The 8,985-nt window shown below is 42.6% G+C and overlaps 1 pseudogene; it reads left to right on the top strand.

Moving 5' to 3' along the window:
- Positions 1-2,416: 2,416 nt before the first annotated feature.
- LOC103737376 overlaps positions 2,417-8,985 on the top strand; it is a 30,939-nt pseudogene continuing 24,370 nt past the window's right edge.

Here is an 8,985-nt window from a genome sequence, read left to right as displayed (position 1 = left end):
GTACATAGTAATTACAGTACTGGATTTGAATATAACAATAATGCAAGACTGAGCAATAACAGTCCTTGTGCCCTACGCAGGATACATCTAAACCAGTACCAGTGTGTCATGGCATTGGTTTGTGCCACAGAGGACGTCAACAGGAACCTCCATCTTTTACCTAACAAGGCCCTGGGATATGGTGTCTATAGTGCTGAGCCAAGTTAGCCAATGGCACTGCAGGTTTGGCTTACAGGCTTGGAAGAGCCATCCCTAATTATAACTGCAGAGGAGAGATGGAATCTGCAGCAATAATTACAGGAACAACATGGAAAATTTCTTCCCAAATTGGCAGCTTTCTGGAACTCTACAAACATCTGCAGGTGAGGGTGGAATGGGGTAAATAAAGACATTTTTTCTTTTTGCCATTGCGGGTATGAAAGAGGAAGGAAATTTTCATAAGATAGTCTTTATGTGTCACAGCTTTTAAGAAAAGATTTATTTTATTGTTCATTATGTGTATGTGCATCTGTATACGTGCCATGTGCATGCAGTACCTGCAGATGCCAGAAGAGGGCACCAGATCACTGGAGCTGGAAGTGCAGGTGGTTGTGAGCCACCTGATATGGGTATCAAATTTGGTTACTTTGCAAGATCAATGGTTCTGTTAACCACTGAGCCATCTCTCCAGCCCCCCCAAACAATCCTGAGGAATAGGATGTTACTAGTAGTATGAGACTTCATCCTGAGACTTGGTGGGGTTCTAATTAATTTTATTTGAAATAGAGAAAAGAGGTATGACAGGCTCACAAAAAGACAATACACTGAAACTCTGCTATTGTCAATAAGACACTTTAAAATTCTTTTTACATGTTTTTATTTTTATTTTATTTTTTGTGTGTCCATGTATATGCACCCCATGGCGTTTGTGTTGAGGCCAGAGGACAAATTGGTGGAGTCCTTCTCTCTCTTCAGCATAAGAGGTCCTGGGACTGGAGCTCAGGTCATCAAATTTGGTGGCAAATGCCATTACCTGCTGAGCCATCTCATGGGCCTCTTCTCAGTAATTGTTCTAGAGTATTCTCAGAAAGTGGATGCTGACTTAGATGACTGAACAACTTTCTTCCTGTTCCAGCTTCACTTCTGTTGCTGTAATTAAACACTGTTCCAACCAGCAACTTAGGAGAGGAGGGGCTTATTTTGGCTCACACTTCCCGGTCGCAGTCTATCACCACGAGGAAGCCGCTGCAGCAGGAGCCCAGACAGCCTGTCGTTTCACACACACCGCAAGGGAAATGTGCACATGTATGCTCAGTTAACTTTCTCTGTTCTTACCCAGTCCAGGGCCCAAACCATGGAGTGGCCTTGTGTACTTTCAGGATGGGTCTTTCCCAATCCATTAAGATGATCAAGACAACCCCCAGACATGCCAACAGGCTGATCTGAAATAGACACTCCCCCACTTAGATGCTCTTCCCAGATGATTCTAGACTGTGCAAAGATGGCAAAACCAAGTATCACAATTCACAGCTGCTTCCAGCTCTTGCTCAGTCCCCAACATTTCTGTTTGAACTTGATGAATCACCTTATTCTGAAGGGAGCTTCAGCTGACTGTTGGGCCTTTTGATTCAATACTGAGTGACCATGAAAAGTTTCCTTCTCTCTATCAGATAGCCCCCCTAAGGACACATTTTTAGCCTCTTTGATGGTTCATTTCAGCTGGACCTGGGTAGGGCTGGTCATCTCAGAGAATGAAAAAGGAACTCAGTTCTTACCAGACTTGAGAGGAAAGATGGAGAGGAAGAGTCTGTATAGCCTTTGTGGAGAGGCTCAGCGCCAACCACATGTACCCCTTGGATGATATGTACATCTATAGTAGTCCAATTGTGAGGGAATCAGCAAAAGCAATTACTGTTTTTGGTGACACTGACTCTACTGTAAGTGTGACATTTATGCTATGGCAACATGTGGTCCCATGAAGAGTGTGGGTCACCACGTCACAGTGGGACGTTGCTGGCAGTATGTGACATTTCATCCTGGACTCATCCCATGGAACTCTCATCTTCTCACAACACCGCCATGAGCTTTCTATTTTAAGAATTTTGTTCAGACTATAAACCCTTCCAAATACCCAGAAGATGTATTCCTTTCAACATTGTGGGAAATGTATTTTAATTACCCAGCCTCAAAGACTAATTGTAAAACACTAAAGAATTGTTCATCCAAGGGATCCTTGGAATGGCTGCCTTGACATCGCTTTGACAATGACACAAGCATACCATGTCTACAATGCTGTGTACGCTGTGGCCCACTCTCTCCATGAGATGCTTCTTCAACAAGTTGATGTTGATATGGAGCCAGTGCAAACTGGGAAAAGACTGATGTTTTCTCTCTGGTGGGTAACATCTTCCTTTGGGTATTACTGTTTGTTACCATCATGAAGATGACTTTTATAAAGGGATCCACAGGTGAGCTTGTGTTGAGACAATATTCCTAGGGTGACAAATGTCTATTCACCCTAACATGGTGTTGTAGGAATTAAACCAAGGTGGCCTGGCACAGTGAAAAGACTCAAACCATACTCAGAGAGCAGAGGTTTTCCTTTATTACACGTGGACCTCACCAGAGCTCCCCCTGCTCTAGAAGAACTGAGGCCCTGACAGGTTTTTATAGGATTTTTTGTGTCATCCTTTGGTAGTAACCATATCGGTGGATTTGAGACTTTCAGCATAGGAAGTGTATGTCCCCTTTAAGCTATTATAGGAAATTTAAATGGTCAGCCTTTTAGCAAAAGCAGATATTTCAGGCAAATGTGGTGAAGGATCGCAACATTCTCAGCAACGTGACATATTGTTGACACCAGTACAATCTCTGCTATTTTAACAAATAAGCTACACGGTAGGCAGATTGTTTCCTTGACACAATGAAAAGGCAGCATTTCTCCAGGCACGCACAGACTGTGGTTTTGTGGTTTTGTCTGTCCTGTTCTGTGGCATCTTGAGACTAAATTCAGAGTGAAGACTTTCCTTTTTACACCCTTTAAACACAGATGTAAAGTAGAGGCTTATAAGGCTAAAACCTTAAAAGCACTATTACAAAGTCCTAAACTGTTATTCCTACATATACCAACAAGCATACATATTATTAGGAATGTATAAGGCTTTTATCAAATATATTTGCTAGTGCTTATTCATCTACCACACAGAACAGAGTTAGACTGAGGTCATAGATCATTAGTTTCACCTTGGGTTAATTGTTCCTCATCAATGCAACTGATGACAAAGTCCACCGGAGTCCAACTTTGTGAACCAGTGAGTTTGTGTGGGTTACGTACAGTATATGGGAGGAGGTACTTACATGGGCAGGAGCACTCAAAGGCAAGCGTGTCACCACAGAGCCCACCTCGATGTGAGTGATGACTCACTAATGCTGCAAACCTGGAGCTCCCTGCAGGGCCTGCAGGCAGTTTGACAGGTTGGAGAAGGGTCTATTCCAGGCAGCTTGGCTGGTCAGTCTCTCTCAGGCAGCTCAGCTGATGTGAGTCTCCTTAACATCAATTCTCTGCTTGTGTAACGTTGGGGGAATAGAGAGACCATGCACATCTGGTCATTTTTGGGACTTCCCGAGACTTATGAGTTGTTTAATTCCTGAGTCTTCACAAATCTGCCTTAGAATTTTCTGAGTGTTAATGGGCTTCTTTTGAGAACATCCTGAGTTTCCAGAAACTTCCCTCCAGCATGGAATGTTTCAACTTCAGAGGGAATTTCTGAGCAACAGCTCCAAACAATCACTTTAGAATCCATTCCACGAGCACAGAGTATTTTGTGACCTTTCATTACTTATTGTGTGAATCTAGACTTCTGTTAAAATCCAGATAAGGTGTCAGTGACACAGAAGAAAACCTTGGCCACAGAGATCAAGGATTCATGCTACTTTGTTCCTCAGGAGGTCACCCACTAATGTTCTCACCAAGGAAAAGCAAGACTTCCTACTGCTTTCTTAACGAAGAACTTGGAATGAAATGTGCTTCAAGTTGAACAGTGTTGTGAGCAGTATAAGGCATGTTTACTTGAATCTTCTTATGAAAGTATGTGAACACTGTGACTACAGATGAGCAAATTTTAAAAGAATAAACATTAAAACCAGTAAGAGTCATCTTCTAATGGAGGTTTTGTGTCTCAACCATGAGGCACATGTGTATTACATGTAATGAATGTCTTTCAGCTGCACCCCTTCCTCAAAAACATCCAGTTCAACAATCCTGATGGAGATGCAGCAGACATGAATCAGACAGGAAAACTGGATGCAGAGTAAGACATTCTGAACTTCTGGAATTTTCCTCAAGGTCTTGGCCATAAGGTGAAAGTAGAAACATTTTCTCTATATTTCCCTCGTGGTCAGAAATTGTCTCTGTCTGAGGACAAGATAGAGTGGATGACAGGAGAGAGACAGGTGGGCTAGTCTCATTCTAAAGCTTTTCAGAACAAATGACTAAACAAAGTCTTACAGGCAGGGGGGTCATGTCTCCTTGTAGACAAGAGGAAGTCCACCATGGGGATTGAACGACTCTGTTTCCAACTAGAATGGATTTTAAATTTTATTTTTTAAAAAATTATTTATTTATTTTTTATTTTATGTGTATATGTATTTCCTGAATGTATGTAAGTGCACCTGTGTCATGCAATGCCCTTAGAGGACAGAAAAGGGTGTCGGATCTCCTGGAACTGGAGTTATGGACGGCTGCTAGCCACCATGTGGGTAATGGGATTTGAACCTTAGTCTTCTGCAAGAACACTCAGTGCTTTTAACCACTGAGCCATCTCTCCAGCCCCTCCAAGTAGAATAGATTTTAAATGCAGTCCTGTCAGATGAGAAAGGAACAGTTACTCATCAATATGGTTCTAAATGTGCATATACCTCACCTCATAGAGTTTACAAGTCATCTGTCTATTTACATACAGTTTGTAAAAACTCAATTTATTAATGGACTAATAGTTCAACATGCTTTAGTTATCACAGAATTAAATGATAATTGACCTCTTTTGAAAATGTATGTAACTTTCCACAGACTCCCATCTCTGTGTGCAGTGCAAGTGGTGGTTCTGGGTTCAGGAAATACCCTCAGGAGGGCAAGGCTGTCTGCTGTTTTGATTGCAACTCTTGTCCAGAGAGTGAAGTTTCCAAGGAGACAGGCAAGTGCATGCATTAGACAAATATCTTCCCGTACTTCATACTCGGTCAGGTAGAAGGTGCGATGAGGCAAACAATACAGGTGTTTCCTTTCTGAAATCTATAACTTGATGGTTATATTGATGGCATTGCTCCCCGACATTCCATGATCTCTGCTCCTTCATAGACATTGTTCCCTGCTGGAAATGCCTTTTGTAATCCAGCAGAAACTTGTGGTGTATCTCCATCAGGGAACTGAACACACATTATATATACTCCATTTGTTTACTTTTTATCTTCCTTTAAAAACTTCAGACACATTGAAGTCAACTTCTCACAAACCTTCCCTTCTCCTTGGCCAGCACTGCTCATGACACTGAAAAAATGTTTAGAAAGGATCATTTTGGTTCAATAAATACAGATTTCTGTTAGCTATACAATCTGAGGTACAACACACTCTCCGTGGGAAGATTGTATATCTGTCCTCTTTAGTCACAGGTGAGTCTGCGCATAGTGATATGATGTGAGGTGTGGGCACCATGTCCCACAGGATGAAACAAATGATGATGTTCTGAGATGGTGACAGGAACATTTTTTCTTAATTTAAAAAATATTTTTAATATCTAGTTTTTGAGAATTTTATACATGAGTATTGTCTTGGCATTATTTCTACCCTTCCCTGTCCCCTCCAGCTCCTCCCATGAACCCCAATCCCTATCAATTTCATGTTCTCTTCTTTGATTATTATTGATATATCCTTTTCTGCCCTCCACGAGCATTGCATGACATGGATATATATATATATATATATATATATATATCTGTATAATTTCACAGAGCCCACATAATGGTGCTCATGTGTACTTGTGCTTAGGGCTGCCCATTTGAGATTAGATAGCCTCTCAGGGAGCTGGCCACTGGAGAAAACTGACTCTTCTTCCCTCAGGGTCCATTGATTGCCTGCGGCTCTTCGTCTTGAGATGGGACTCTGTGAAGTTTTCCCCAAGCACCTTGGCTTGTCAACTTGTTTTGTCAATGTGCAGATCTCGTTAGATTACCTTACTATTGAGATTTCATTGGTGTATCTTCCCTTTACTGTCTAGAAGGAATCAACCAGCTGCAGGTGTTTTGTCCCTCTGGTTCTTACATTGTGGAACTCTGTAATGGTCTTCATTTGTTGCCATGACATAAACTTTTATAAAATATTCTTATCTATGTATCATATGATTGTCTAATAAATTACTGGTAGAAGTATTACAAGTGGGCAAAATATTAGAATTGCCTTTTCATGTAAAATCCAGAATCTGAAATGTTTTCATTGAGTTTTGACACAAAGATATAGGAACTTTTGCATATCACAAAAGAACAAATCTATTAATTATAGCCATATAATAAGGAGAAGAATCCTATGTCAATGGCATAGACCAGATCTTCAACAGGATCTTAGAGGAAAACATCCCCAAATTAAGTAAAGACACATACACAGATACAAAAGTACACATACCACCAAACAGACAGGACCAGAACAGACACTCTCACATCCTGTTATAGCCAAAATTCTACATATCCAGAACAAAAAAAGGATATCGAAAGCTGCCAGAGAAGAGCCACAAGTCAAGTATAAAGAAAAACCCATCAGAATAACTATTGACTTCTCAACGGAAAGATTAAAAGCCATAAGGGCCTGGAGTAATGTACTCTAAGTTTAAAAGCCCACAGAAGCCAACTCAGACCACTGTACCCAGCCAAACTATCTGCTACAGTTGAAAGAGAAAGAACAACTTTCTATGACAAAAATGAGTGATTGTGGAGCTCAGTTCTGCAGAAGGTGAATCAAAGACAAGAGAGGGTTCCGCTGTCTCTTGAAAACAGCTGTTTGGATACTGGCAGAACACTGAACTATCTCAGCTAATCAACCTAGCCTGTTACTCCATTTTTCCCAAAGCAGCCATTTCAGGAAAAGTGCCGTTTACACTACTTATGAAAGATACTTAGAAGGGAGAAACAACTTTGAATTCCGAGAAATGGCCTGCCTGCATACCACAGGGTGTTCTAATCTAGGCCGCACTTGACTGCTTGTCTCGCTTCCATAAACCTGCTTCGCTTATCCAAGCCCGCACCCACGCAATAACAGGTAGTTGACTGGTAAATTCAAAGTTTTCTGTGTTTGAATTTTGCTGTGTTATGTAAACCTGATTGGCCCACTGATGTTCTGTTTGAATTCTGGCTGACTGGTGTCCGCGACTGCTTCTATTCCCCACATAGACAGCCCAGTTGGCTGAAATAAAACTTTACCTTGCTACTTTCAATTAAGTGGTGTTGGTGATTTTTATTTGGAATCTGGCATATAACAAACACTGCCTCCTGGTCAAGGGCAGAACACTGTAAGAATAATAGGGGTTAGGCTTGGGTTTTCCGTTCTCATGGCCTAGGGCTCCGGGAAAGACTTTGGTTGGTAACAGAAAAGAAACACACCCTTTCCTTTGAACTTTGCTTGATTTATGCTTTGCATGCTGTATCCTTGGCTGACCCTACTCATTAGGTATAAAGAGCCACTCTTAGAATTAAACTTGCCTTTTTCCACCTGAGAGTTGGGTCCTTTGCCTTCAATCATTTTGTCATCCACCAGCAGACCTGAGTCTCTACAGCTGGTGCCGAACATGGGGGCTCCAGAGGAATGAGGTGAAAGGATTTCAAGTTAAGGCCAAACAGAAAGGGAAACGGTAGGCCAGGTAAGCGAATGCTTTGGCAGTAGTTGGCAAAGTAAAAGTAAAATGGGGAATTCCCTGTTAGTGGAGGTGCAATACATCTAGTTGTTAAAGCCCTGTTGAAAGGAGGGGGAGTAAAAGTAAAAGATAAAACTTTTAAGCAGTTATTTAAACAGGTAAAAACATTGTTATTGGTTTCACCCTGAAGGGTGGAGTATTTTAAACTATAGAGTATGGATTCAGATTATAAAGTTTTGTTTGTTTGTTTGTTTTGTTTTTGGTCTTTTTGAAACAGGGTCTCCCTGTAGCTCCAGCTGTCCTGGAACTCACTAGGCTGGCCTTGAACTCACAGAGATCCACCATGGTGTGCCACCATGCCCAGCTAATTATGAAGTCTTTAAGGAGAACCATCAGCGATGGGAGATAATTCCCATTCCAGTGTGGTCTCTTTGTACTTTAATTCCAATGCTTTACAGCCTCTTCAAATAGACTCAGAGAGCTGCTCAGATAATGGACTCTCTGACAATGAACTTTTTAAAAAACAAAGGTGAAGCCCTCACCTCCCTCTGCTTCCCTGGGCCTGCACAACACACAGGCCTCTCCCTGACCCGCAGGCCCCTCTCTGGGGTAAGTCAATCAAGCCCTCCGTGCCTTGACTCCCCCAGCCTCATTCACCCTCCAATCTCCCCCACAGTCACTCTTCCTAGCCTGGGTCCTGTCCCATTTCTTGTCTTGGCACCCTGGACACCTGGGGAACCACCACTTCTTCCTGATCCTTTGCATCCAGACCAACTCAGTCCTTTCTCGGTCTCCAGGAGCACTATGGGCCTGGCCCTGCCCTCACCTCCCTCTACTTCCCTGGGCCTGCATGACCTGCCAGCCTCTTTCCTGGGTGCCCCTTCCTGATCCTTTGTATCCAGACCAACCCAGCTCCTCAGTGTAGTCCCCAGGGGTGCTTGGGGCTGCTTCCTGCCCCCATCTTCCTTTGCATATCTGGGTGGCACAGCCACCAGCTTCCCTAGACCAGCATCTTTCCTGGTCCCGGCTCCCAGGCCAGTCCAACCCCCAAATTCCTGAGGCCAAAATCTTTCCTGGAGGGATCCAGACCCTAGGAGAAAGCCTGAGAGCA

Source organism: Nannospalax galili, unplaced genomic scaffold, assembly GCF_000622305.1.
Source record: "Nannospalax galili isolate Female #2095 unplaced genomic scaffold, S.galili_v1.0 scaffold77, whole genome shotgun sequence".
Lineage (NCBI taxonomy): Eukaryota > Metazoa > Chordata > Mammalia > Rodentia > Spalacidae > Nannospalax > Nannospalax galili.
Note: the sequence above shows the minus strand (reverse complement) of the source record. Positions and strands in the feature narration are given on the sequence as shown.